The sequence below is a fragment of the Balaenoptera physalus genome (genome assembly GCF_965194825.1).
Source record: "Balaenoptera physalus genome assembly, chromosome: 4".
Taxonomy (NCBI): domain Eukaryota; kingdom Metazoa; phylum Chordata; class Mammalia; order Artiodactyla; family Balaenopteridae; genus Balaenoptera; species Balaenoptera physalus.
Window position 1 is genome coordinate 128381322 of NC_138891.1, and position 14035 is coordinate 128395356.

A 14035-nucleotide genomic window follows, 5' to 3' on the forward strand; every position below is an offset into this window, starting at 1 on the left:
TTTTAATAATTAATTATTTATTTATTTATTTATTTTTGGCTGTGTTGGGTCTTCGTTTCTGTGCGAGGGCTTTGTCCAGTTGCGGCAAGCGGGGGCCACTCTTCATCGCGGTGCGCGGGCCTCTCACTATCGCGGCCTCTCTTGTTGCGGAGCACAGGCTCCAGACGCGCAGGCTCAGTAGCTGTGGCTCACGGGCCCAGCTGCTCTGCGGCATGTGGGATCTTCCCAGACCAGGGCTCGAACCCGTGTCCCCTGCATTGGCAGGCAGACTCTCAACCACTGCGCCACCAGGGAAGCCCTCTTTTGCATTTTAAACTAGAGAATCTTGCTATTGATATCATTGCTTTTTGTTGGGTAGGGGCAGGGGGGATCAGAGGGTCTTTTCTTCCCTTTTCTTTTTTTTTCCAAGAAGAAAGATTGAAATTAGTCCTAAAATCTGTAGTAAAACAGTTTACAAATTTGCTTAGCTTTATAAAGTTTCCAAATACCTAGGCCTTGGGTTCCAATGCCTTAAGACATCTTGTTTTATTCTGAAAGGCACCTCCTTTGTTAGAAAGCTTGTCCTTTCAACAAAAGAAAATCACTGGCTGGTAATCTAATCTTTGAAAAAGAATTTGGATTTTCTGGCAACAAAAAAGAGAAAAGCAGTACTGGAAAATAAACTACACTGGAAACTAAAAGCTTGAGAGGAAGGGGAAAAGAACTCCTTAAAAATAGTTACTCCATAGGCTGTTTCATCTGTTAAAATCCTTGGTACTGGGTGAAAGAGCTTGGGTATTGTGGTGTCCTGTCACCAGCTCCAACTAGGGACCAGTCCAGAGTTCCCTAGTGGGAGGAGGCAACCCACAAAAGATAATTTTTTCTTCTAAGGATATTCTTGCTCTTTTACTGACAAAAGAATGAGCTTCTTCCCCCTCTTCCCTCAGACTGCTATACTTTTAGAAGAAATAATGACAGCACAACAACCGCATTTTTGATTACTCTGGAATAAAGCACGCTGCTTTCTTCTGTTGAATGTAATCATGACGCTAAGAATCTGATTAGACTGTTGTTTTTGCTATTGTCACTGAGTGTCATATTGGTAAACTCTAAAAGCCAGATGTGTCAGGAAGTGACACAGAAAGGACCGGTCCTGCTGACCTTTTAGAAATTTCCAAATTCTTTTCAGCATAAAGTTTGGATTTTTCAATCTAATATTTCTTAAATTACATTTTTTCTGTAGTTTCCTTTGAAGTATTGTGTAAGTCTTCTTGGGCTGCTATAACAAAATTCCCACAGAGTAGGTGACAAACAATAGAAATTTATTTTCTCACAGTTCTAGAGGGTAGCAGTGACAGATTAAGGTTCAGCTGATTCAGTTTCTGGTGAGAGCTCTCTTCCTGGCTTGCAGATGGCTGCCATCTTGTTCTGTCCTCATGTAGCCTTTTCATTGTGAGTGAGTGTGAAGAAAGAAAGAGAGAGAGAGAGAAATAGGGAGGGAGAGACTGTTCCTCTTCTCATGAGGCCACCAGTCCTATTGAATTTGGGCCCTCCTACACATATGACTTTAACCTTAATTACTTCATAAAGACCCAATCTCCAAATACGATCACGTTAGGGGTTCCCTCATATGTATGGAATATATATATAACAGATTCTTGTCAATGATGGGAACATGAAAGATGATCTCTTTTTTTTTAATATTTGATAAGAGTTTATTGCGCGTATAAAAACAGTTTGCAAACTAGGAATTTTCAAAAACAAAACTGATATGGAGCTCAGACGTGTGACCTTACAGGATGGCTTATAAAGTGAAAATGAGGAAATACCTTAACCTTTATAATGATTGGTTGCTACAATCTGGGAGTTTCCAGATGGTAGGGGATTGGTTACAAATAATTATTTTATACCATTTTTAGGAAGATGATTTAAGTTTCTATTATTATTATCAAAGACATTTACAAGAAATAACCTATTTTTTCACTTATGTTCATGAAGTAAGCTAGATTTAGTTTTGCTTACATCGCTCAGGGAATTGTCAAATTTGGTCTCCATTTTGTATTGTACTTTAACAGAACAAAAGGAGTAGTATGTTCTCTTAGAAGTATTTCTCTTAAACTTAATAAACAGATAAATTGTCCTTCTTGACTCAAAAAAAATTTTTTTACTGAAATATTTAGGACCAGCCATCTTAAGTCAGTATATTCTTTCCTCTGAGAACTACTGAGGAAACACTGGCAAATCATTTATGTCTAGATCTTTTCCTCACTATTTGTGCAGACCAAAGTCTATCTTTACCAAATCTCATCCTTAGTATTAATTCATGTTACAATTAATTAAAAAATACTCACCTTAATTATTTTCATTTTACATCTAGATTGTGATTTCCCTAGGGAATTTGTAAACATTTTGATTTCTCAAAAACATTTACAGTTAAATTTGTTTAGAGGAAGATTGCTTTTGGGAAGTATTTCCACAAGCAGCTAATCCCAGACATTTTATATTGACTCTTTTAATTTTAGATTTCTAGATATAAATTTTCCTGCTTACTGTTGAATTTTAAGGGTACATTTTTTGGGGTCTTTTTGCCTCCTGTAAACCATCTTTACCTACAATTATAGTGGGTTATTTTGAATTTTATTTTATTTTTTTATACAGCACGTTCTTATTAGTTATCCATTTTATACATATTAGTGAATATATGTCAATCCCAATCTCCCAATTCATCAGATCTCTTTCTTGATAGCAATGTATTGTTAGAAAAATATGAAAGTAACTCTAAAGTGAACACTTGAACTTGCATTTTATAGCCATTGCTAAGTTTAAAATATGCAACAGCTTCCATTTGGGTTACACTTAATATTTTTTCAATAAATTCCAGGTCAAATATTTTGTGTGATACTTACAATGCATTTTTGATAGAAAACCTGTCATTAAGCCTTGGCTGAGGAAACTGGGTCATAGCATAGTGGAAAGACCAGTAAACACACTGTGAAATTAGAAGATCAGGAGAGAAGTTCCAGTGCTTCTCCTGTGGGAGGCTGAATTAGTAGTTTAGGATAAGGGACCTTCTCTCTAAAATGAGAGCATTGTTTTGGATGAAACCTTGAAGTTCCTCCTGGCATTCAAGGTCTGTGTTTCTATGAAACACAAGGAAAATGAAGAGATTTGCTGTCAGCCACACAGAAAATTAATAAAAATTGTGGGTTTAGGACCCTGTTTTCCTGACTTGCAGCTAATGGAAATTTCCAGAAATATTAAAGGTCTAGTGTCAAGTGCCTTACCCTAATTCTCTTGACAACATTGGAGGCTTATGTTTTACTTACTTCAGTGGCTGGAAACACAGAAAGAACATCTCCCTTTCAGGTTTAATAGGAAAAAATACCTGCTTTATGTCCTATAGAGAGAGTTGCTCTTTTCCTTAGAAAAAAGAGAGAAAAATGATGACTGCAGATGTTTAAGAGGATGGCTATAAATTCAGTGAGCTATAAACAAGAATTGTGATGGGAATAAAACCCAATGCCCTTATAGGGAAACCCAGACATGCAAAGATTTGTACATGCGCCTTGCATTAGGGTTTGGTTTTTTAAAGAAGCTTGTGGTGGTACTAAGGGCTTGCCTGTAAAATGAGACATGAATGATGTCTGGCAGATCTGAAGCACAAAGAAGGATCTGAGAGCTCTTGTGTTTACACTTGCACAATGAAGGTTGTAAGCAGATCTTTCTAAACAAGACGGGGCAATTTAGAAGGATTAAGAGATCTGAACTTAGCAGAGTATGTGCTACAATATTCCTCCTTTCTAAAACTTCATGAAATTAAGTTCCCGGTGCTGATAAACCTAGAACAAAGGGATTTTGAAAGTTCCTTTTAAGGAATTTGCTCTCTATGGCATCTCGTTGCTTGTCACTTGAGTTTATAATGTGGCTTCTTTTGTTCCATGAGGCTAATCCGTTTTGGTTATTTTCTGTGTAGTAGCAAATCATTTCAATGAATTAACTCCCTAAGGCTAGGTAAGAAGGCACACAGATTTTCAGTTTCATTCTGAAGAGAATTGTTTACATATATTCAGAATATAATGGGAAATGCTCTTCAGTTCTTAAGTCATCCTTGTTTTGTCTCCACTCCAAGATAAATTTAGTTTGGGAGAAATTGCAATACAATGCCCAGTCACTTTTGATTTATGTTGGAATAAGAAAAAAACTCAAACACTGGAGTCTTTCTCTTTGGCTGTCCCAGGAGTTCATGTCTGAGGGCTGCTTTTCAGGTGAAATCACATCATGATTTAGTCCTTTGGCTACTGCATTAAACTAACACTCTCAAATTCTCACATTCACCCCATTTTGGGGAGAAATTTCAGCTGTATGGGAAGAGCATATATGTTTTGATACATTAAATTAGCAGTAACCCAGAGAATAGTCATAAGTTCATGACTAAGTTATATATCCAGACGGTTACATCACTGAGTACCTCACATTTATTAAGAATGCTGCTCAAAACATTACTCTGTACAAAGACGTAGGACTGATTAGCAGATTTTTGCTGATAGGAAATTTTACATATAATTATATACATAAATATGCGTTATATATTAACATCATTATATTCATAAAATATATCTGATATGTGAATATAATATTAATTCTATAAAATATTAACCATAAAATTATATTAATCGTATGACTTTTATATGCATCTTATTCAATGAAATGTTTTTTGAGCAATTTTATGAATTCAGTACTCTTGTTGGTACTGCTGAAGGTACAAAAGAAGAATAAGATAGCTTCCTAAGTGTTCAGAGACCTTTCCGAAAGTTCTTTATTATTGTGTTTCCTAAAATGGATGCTCAGCTATGTGGATCCAGATAGTACATTTACCTTCTTCCATCAAATCTTTTTGGACCAGATTTCCAGTCTTTTGTGGAAAACCAATTTTCCTTGTTTCAGTGAAAACATCAGCCACATTCCCTGTGGATATAGAGACTGTTAGGAGATTTATGACTTCTTTTGGTTTGAGGAGAAAGCAAAACCTAATCTTAATAAAATAAATTTTATGGACTATGAAGTATCATCAGTATTTTGTACCAATTCTAAGGTAAAGAAAAAGCATTCTGAGATGGTGCTCTGATGACTGATGGCCAACCACGTCATTGACTCTACCTTTTTTGGGCTGTGAAACAACTGGAAGTTATCCCTGCCAGGCAGGCTCTATGAAGTGAGCTGGTGGACCTCCCATCCCACTCCCTGCTGGGAGGGTAGTGACCCCACAAATACTATTCCCAATAGTTTGAGATTGTTCACACACTCCAATTTTCTTCCGTATTTAAGGTAAGACTCATGATTTTGTCCAAGAAGTATGTTCTTACTATGTGGCTCACAATCATCATTTCTATCTTCTTTCTCAAGAAAACAGTTCAATGAAAAAGTGGGTTGGGTGGAGTGTTGGTTAGAAAGAGCAGGAATGGAAACAATAGAATTTTTTTTCCTATAAAGCACAGTTTGACAGTTTTAAAAAAGAGATCTCCAGTTGGTATATCAGGATCGATCAGTAAATCTTGGAGCTGCATTTGTTAGTTCTTTAGGACAGATACTGCCCTGTGTTTCCACTTTGCCCTGTTCCTCTTGCCAGTCCCAATTCCCCCACCTCCCTCAGGCCCATCATCCTGCAGTTTGCCAGGATTTCTAGAAAATGAGGAATGCAGAGTTGTGTCACCAGTGACTTTAGATCAGCACATTCCATACCACCATGTGTTCCCAATTATCTCCAGGATTTGATTAAATGATTCCAATAGGCCGTAGACTCAATTTTAAGTTAAATCCTAAGATACAATATTATTAGAGTAATGCATTTAATGAACCTGTGGAATTCTCACATATGAATGAATAATATTGTTTTACCAAGTCTACTATGAGATGGTTAGTTTTTACTTAATATGTTTGAATTAATTTTTACATTAATGAAATAACCATTATCACTCTCATTGGGTAAGTTGTCCTATTTTTCTTTTTTTGACTTACAGTGGTTTAACTCTAAACTGATGAGATTTTGCTCATTTGTATAGATTACTTTATGCATTCACAATCACATAGGAAAATAATTTCCATTCATTCATTCAGCAAGCATTTATATCTGTTTTCTAAAGGTTATGCTTTATCAAATTAATACATATGCATGTCAGTCAATAACATGGAGGAGTATGAATCAGAGTATCAGCCTCCTTTCTTCCCGCACCAATTAGAAATTTATTTTCCAATGTGATCTTGATCTCTATACATCTTTTGCTTGGTTTCACCACTTTATCCAAACAAAATCTACCAGTTTCCCGGTATGAATGATACTCACCTTGCATCTCTTCCTCCAGATATTAATAGTTGTATTATTATTTTGTGTTTCTCAAGTGGTTAGCTTTGTAACTACTATAAGCCTCCAGTTCTTTTTTCCGTTAGCTTTCTACATCTCATTTTAAGGTAAGAATACCATTTCCCCTATTCTTTCCTGCATACTGCCTCTCTTCTTCCTCATACCATTATTCTATTACTAAACCTTTATTTTCACATCTTCAAGATTTTTAACATTAATAATCTGTCTAGTAAGCAAAATCAATGAATCCCCCCAAATTCTTGGTGTGAAAAGATCCAGATTTTTTGACTTGAAGGATAGATTTTACAAGGAGAGTTTGTTGAAAAAGCTGTGGGAGAGCTATGAGTCCCACCTGATTCACAAAACTGGAAGTCTGGGCCTCTACTGCCTAAATGAAGTGTAGTGAGAAAGGTTAGAATAGTCTTGCTCAGAGGGCCTGATGGGTATAAAGCTGGATGACATGGGGCATCAGTGCCTGGTGTTTTCCTGAGAAAGTCAAGGATCCTGTAATAGACTTAGTGGGAAATTGCACTGTCTTCTGGGAGCAAGGCTAAGGGTAAGTGAGTGTTTTCCATTAATTAAATGTGGTCCACGTGGGAGAACAAGCCAACCCAAAGCAGCTGTCTCTCCTTCTAAAGAGGATCTCCTCCAATAGAGAGTTCTGTGTAGAGTAGACTGCTGTAAAACTACAGCTGAGATGCAATCAGCACTGCTTATGCCAGAGAATTTATAACTGGATGGGCTCAGCAAAGGAGTTCCAAAGCATTCTCAAAAGTGTCCATGAGATAAAGAGTAAGCTTTAAACTTCTGCCAAGCCTGGAGAGTATGAAGATTACTTACAACCATACCAGCCAAACAAAGAATTTTCTGACTCCCCCTTTATCCTTGGACCTTCTGATGCTCCAGACCCAAGGATTTCAGGAACAAGAGACAGGGAATGAGAAAGAGGTGAGTGAGAAAGAAGACAGAATCCTATCTGCCCACCTTCCTGGATGCAGGTTCACATCTAAAGGTAGCTCCAACTGCTAGGTGGCATTGTTGGGGAGTAAGTCTTATGCTGGAAAGAAAATTAACATGGTGATTATTGATACTATGAGCATTCTAATGTCTGGATTAAAATTATACATTGTGACTTAACAATTTAGAGGGAACTTCTGACTTTTATGCCTTGGGAGTATCCAAAGAAGTAATGATATTGTTACTTTGCATCCAATTACAAAAATAATTTTTCCTCAATTTTTCAAAAGAACAGCAAAAGGAAAAAAAGTAAAATTGCATTTTGAATATATCCCTGAGTTCCCATTTTTAATGTACGAGTTGTAATAAATGCTGTTTAATTCTAGTCCAAGTATTTTCTAGCATTATGTATGGTTCTTTATGGGTATACTATCACAAATCCAGAGTCACTTAAAAAAGAATTTTTTTCAGGTCCAAATCAAATGTCTTCTCTTTTCTTAGAGTTCATTAATTGCTCTAAATGATTCAGTATTTTAATTTGCTTCACCTTTGAGATTCTACATTTGTGTGCACATTTTTAAACACGTTTTTCAAGGAATTTCTGATTACTTTTCTTTTTTATTATATTATTTGCTTACATCGTACTTTTCTCATACATTCCGTTACAAAGAATCCTGTTTCCCAGATAATGTCATCTCAGAATTTTCTTTTTTCTCCCTGCTCCGATCTGCACTGGTTGCTCTTTAGTACAGCTATACTGCTCATGTTTTACGATATCGTTTCATTGCTCTTCTGGTTCAGAGTCACTGGTTTTTCATTCCATGTCTTTCCCTTTTTTGGTTTACTACCTTATTTGTTGGGATACATTTTCAAGTAACTTATTTGTTGGGAGTAAGCTTTCTGATGATTTCCATGTCTAAAAACGTTTTATTCTACATCACTTTTCATCAGTAGTTTGAGTGGGAAGAACTTATCTACTTGATCAGCCATGATAAATTAGATTATGCTGCTTTAACAAACAGCCCACAGACCTCAGTGATTTAACATAAAGAATATATTTTTTACTCAAGCTATGCGTCTAGTGCAGATTGATGTTCCTTATAGTCAGGGTCTGATCCAGTGGAGGCTCCATCTCAACAAATGCTTCCGCAGTTATGAAGGCAGGGTTAAGGGAATAGTGGGCATTGGCTCTGAAAAAGGCCATCTGGAAGAAACATGCTGACTTCCATTTGTATTTTACTGGCCCAGAAAGTCACATGACCATACTTAAGGCAGGTAAAAGGGAGCATGACACATCATGCACCTTCCTTCTAGAAGTCATATAGTATATGACTTTCACTCATATTTAATTGGTGCAAGTAAATGCCAATAGCACATTGATGTTAAAGAGGGAAGTGAAATCTGACAACATGCCTGGAAGGAGGGGAGAACTGGATTATTTGTGAATAGTCACCGTACTATACATTGCTTAACAATAAATTTCTCTCTGATTTTCAGGGCATTATTCCATTGTCTTTTAGCATCCAGTGAACTTTTGACTGCCATTTCTTTGCATGTGACTTGTGTACCCTGACAGGGTAAGACATTAGAATTTTCTTTTTATCTCTGGTGTTATAAAACTTTATGATGGTGAGATTCAGTGTGGATACCTAAAAATTTATTTTACTGGGCATTGAGTAGGACATTTTAAGACTGAAGGTTAGAATCCTTCAATTCTGAATGAATTCTCAGATTATTTCTTCAATAATTTTCTCCCTTCATTTCTTTAGTCTCTCATTCTGTAATTTTTACTAATTTACTTTACAGAGAAATAGAGCTTTGAAAACCTTATATGAGGATCAGAAAAATGAAATATAGTAGAAATTCCTATGAGCTTAGGTGAACAGTGAAAAAGAAAACCTCATAGGTAAGAAAGTACCATAAAGAAGTAAATGAGTTATTCAGCACTACCCCTCTTGCTTTTTCAGCAGGTTCTATGATTCCATTGGACATCATCCAAAATCTTTCTCACCACAATATTTTAACTCTAATTTTTATATAATGGGTATGAAGACTAAATCATTGAAAAACAATGAAAAGATACATTACTCACTATAGTGGAAATTATTACTTAAGTATATCTATGCTATAAAATAAGAATAATCCATGTCAAATTTTAAACACAAAATATTTATAAGTGTAATAGCCAAGAATTATATTAGATTTATTTATTACCTATACCCTGTGTCAATTAAGGATATTTTCAGATTCAAGTAAAGTAAAACCAAGTAAAAATGGCAACAGATGAAAGTAAAAGGATAATTATTATCTGCTTAATAAAAAGTGCAGCGGCAGAGGGTCTAGGATTGTTTTGAAAGTTCAGTCATGTCATCTAGGGGAACAGCTCCTTATAGCCTTCCATTTCACCATTTTAGAAGGTTTATTTTTCTAGTAGATGTGGATCACTTATTATAATAGTATTACTTACATAGGTGGTAGCAATTAGGTAACTTAAGAAAAAACGGCTAATGCATTTTCCAGAAGTCAAAATTATAAACTTATGCTAAGGATTTTCATCTTAAACGGAAAAATGGGCTCATTTTGCTGGGCCATGTTTTGTTCAAGACCAACTGAATCTCAACTAAGTACAATGCTCTATAAGTGTCAGGTCTGAGGTGTATGAGGGAAACAGCAATCTTCTTTCCCTCCACCCTCCTAGTCCAGTGACCGTTGTTAGGTTCTCTTTAGGAATAGTATCATTTATCCCCTTGGGACCCAGCAGTTTGGATAAATGCTAACCCAAAGGTGTCAGATTCTATTCTCAATGTCAGATGACTTGAGAAAGGTTTAGTTTCACTCTATTCCAGGACTCAATGCCAGGAAGAGGAGCCAAGTACTGTTGGATTGACATGAAGGAAATTATATTCTTGGGGCAATTTAGCAGAAATCAAGGCCCATGGAGCCTGGGATTGAATAAAATGCTAGAGATATGGTGGCAAAAGTTACAGAATGAATTTGCCAAGAAGAAAATAGACCGTCTCTCGTAAAGAATCATGTCCCCCCTTTTGCTTCTGTTTATTTGAAAACCAAATGAACGCAATGGTTCTTTTGCCCTTAATTTTAGAAGTAACAGGGATAGACAAAACCAGATCAATAAGCACCACAGCAAGAAGGGATTATTACCAGGTTGAACAAGTGTGTTCTTTACATTTAAGGCGCTGCTTTGTTCTGTTATTGCATTTATATCCACCCTATCCCAGAAGACATCGTATTTTCACCAGGTACATGCATGGACTTTTTGAGTGATATTTTGAGAGATTAGTTTATAAATAAAGTCATTTGAGATGCTGGAAGTGTTTTTGTTTTTTTTTACATACCTGGAACCTACTTCGGGAAAGAGAGTAGCCAAAGGAGAACTAAGATTAAGGATACTGGGTCTTTTGCCTGCCTCTGTCATAAACCGACTATGTAAATTTTGGCAAGAACACAAGCTCTCTAGACCTCAGTTGTAATGTGATGGCTTTGAACCAGACAGCTCTAAAGTCTTTCCAGCTTCAATAGCCTGTGATGTCAAGACGATGGATACTCTCAGGCTTCCCTTTGGTACACATCCCATGAGGTAATACAGAAGCACAGGACACTGAACTCTCCTCCTCAGCCTGGCATAAAGCATAGCTTTGGGGGAAGAAAAGAGGTAGTTAGCTTTTACTCTGCCCTGCCCCTCTTACTTCACATGTTATCATTTCTAGGCTAATTTCATGCTTTAATAACTTCTGCATGAAAGTTCTTAGAATTCCCCTCAGGACTTTGGCTTGACTGTCAAGTGTGGGAATCTAAAATCCAGCTTTCTTTGCTCCTTTTGCTTTTCTTCTTCTTTCCCATAATGGTTTAGATTATCCTATGCTGTCATATTCTGTTTTCTAATTCCTCTTCAGTGTGACAATCCTATTGCATACATTAAACTGCACACAAGAGATATGTAAATACAGATTCCTCAGCTACAGACTTATTCCATCATGCCCCAAATGACCTTTTTCCTCAAAGCATGAACAAACTGGACTGTGCTTGGAAGAGCTCAACCAAACTGTTTTCCAATATCTCAACTCAGAGGCCAAGAAATGGGAAGGCCCAACATCTAAGCGTATGCATTGAGATAAATCTCAGAAGACATATAATTAAAATTCTCCAGACCGGGGGTGACTCAGGTCACATGGAAACTCCTGTCATAACACCTTGATATCTGCAGCTCGGTATCACTTAATGGGCTCTTTTTCTTATTCCTCTCTCATTTTGTAGGCTGATCCTAAAGTTCCTGCTGACACACTGTGGCAATAGCTCAAGGTAATCAACGGTTTGTATTCTACATACACTTATTTAGTTTTTAATTTGTAAATTTTAATTAATTTATTTATTTTTATTGAAGTATAGTTGATTTACAATGTTGTGTTAATTTCAGGAGAACAGCAAAGTGAATTAGTTTTATATATTTATATATATGTATATACACACACACAGATGTATTTTTCTTTTAGATTCCCTTCCATTATAGCTTATTATGAGATATTGAATATAGCTCCCTGTGCTATACAGTAGGTCCTTGCTGTTTATTTTATATATAGTAGTGTGTATCTGCTAATCCTGAACTCTTAATTTATCCCTCCCCCACCTTTTCCCTTTGGCCACCATAAGTTTGTTTTCTATGTCTGTGAGTCTATTTGTTTTGCAAATAAGTTCATTTGCATCATTTTTTAGATTCCATATATTAGTGATATCATGTGATATTTGTCTTTCTCTGTCTGACTTCACTTAGTATGATAATCTCTAGGTCCATCCATGTTGCTGCAAATGGCATTATTATTTCATTCTTTTTTTTTTATTGGAGTATAATTGCTTTACAATGTTGTGTTAGTTTCTGCTGTACAAGGAAGTGAATCAGCTATATGTATACATATATCTCCTCCCTCCTGGACCTCCCTCCCCACCCCCCCATCCCAGCTATCTAGGTCACCACAGAACACTGAACTGAGCTCTTGGTGCTATACCGCAGGTTCCCACTAGCTATCTATTTTACACATGGTAGTGTATTTATGTCAAACCTATGGCTGAGTAATAGTCCATTATATATATATATATATATATATATATATATATATATATATATATATATATATATATATACCACATCTTCTTTATCCATTCATCTGTCAATGGACATTTAGGTTGTTTCAATGTCTTGGCTATGGTAAATAGTGCTGCTATGAACACTGGGGTACATGTACCTTTTTGAATTAGAATTTTCATCTTTTCTGGATATATGCCCAGGAGTGGGATTGCTGGGTCATATGGTAACTCTATTTTTAGTTTTTTAAGCAACCTTCATACTGTTCTCTGTAGTGGCTGCACCAAATTACATTTCCACCAACAGCTCTACATACATTTATGTTTGATCTGTGAAGAGCAAATAAAAGTGGATCTTACTCCAAGTTTTCTATGTATTTTGTTGGAATTTCTTATCACACAAGATAGAACAAGTTATTGGTAGATCAGCATCAATAAATCACTTTTACTGATTGCCTATTTTGTGCAAGGCACCACAGAGAAGGCAGAGAGTAATAAGATGTGCTGGTGAAGAGCTCATAATCTAGTAGGAAAATAATCAGCTCATCATAAAAAAAATACAAGGTACCTGTGGTTGTCAGAATAATGCCTCCTCCCTCAGAAGTCCATGTCAAAATCCCTAGAACCAGTGAGTGTGTTGTATCACCTGCCAAGGAGAAATAATTGTTGCTCATCAGGTGACCTTAAAATAGGGAGATTATCCTGGATTTTCCTGGCAGATCCAATACAATCATGAGTCCTTAAAAATGAAAGAAGGAGGCAGAAGGGGAGTCAAACTGATGTACAGTGAGAGGGATTTGACTTGCTGTTACTGGCTTTGAAGATGGAGGGAGAGGGCCACGAGCCAAGGAGTGTGGCTTACTCTAGATGCTAGAAAAGATAAGGAAACAGATTCTCTACAAGGGCCTCCAGGAGGAATGCAGTCCTGTCAATAACTTGATTTTAGCCCAAGGAGATGTGTCAGACTTCTGACCTACAGAACTGGAAGATGATAAATGCGTGTTGTTTCGAACCACTAAATTTGTGATCATTTGTTACAACAGCAATGGAAAACTAATACAGCACCGTATTATTAATGCCCAATGAAAGGGTCAAACAATCAAAAGAGGGAGAGACAATGTGCGTGAAAGTATTTTTTTGAACTCGAAATCCTTATTTAAATGTGGTTTCCATTCTTAGCTATTGTAAAAAAATAAATTTTAGAGTATTTCAGTTCTCTTCAGTATATGGCTAGGAGTGTAAATCTTGACCTGTTTATGTGAGATAAAACTCTGGTTCAATCACTTTAGAGCTGTGGGATCTTATTAATTTTAAGCTCTCAAATTCTCTAAGCATCATTCTTTCTTCTCTTGAACATAAAACAAGTGTATAAGTCATACATATGCATGTATAGTGATATATAAATTCATATATATGCGCAGTTGACCCTTGAACAACAAGGGTTTAAACTGGGCAGGTTTACTTACATGCAGATTTTTTTCAGTAAATGCATTTTAAAAATTTTTGGAGGTTGGTGACAATTTGAAAAAACTAACAGATGAACCATATAGCCTAGAGATACTGAAAAAATTAAGAAAAAGGTATGTCATAATTGAATGAAATATATGTAGATACTAGTCTATTTTAAGAGTTACTACCATAAAA

The 14035-nt window shown here is 36.2% G+C and overlaps 1 long non-coding RNA gene across 2 annotated transcripts in view; it reads left to right on the top strand.

Moving 5' to 3' along the window:
* LOC309660140 overlaps positions 1 to 14035 on the top strand; it is a 123785-nt gene that overhangs the window by 87689 nt on the left and 22061 nt on the right. For both annotated transcript variants that reach the window (XR_014263193.1, XR_014263194.1), the window contains exons 2-3: positions 8792 to 8871; positions 11570 to 11614. This is a non-coding gene — a long non-coding RNA (uncharacterized lncRNA). The remainder of the gene's footprint in view (positions 1 to 8791; positions 8872 to 11569; positions 11615 to 14035) is intronic.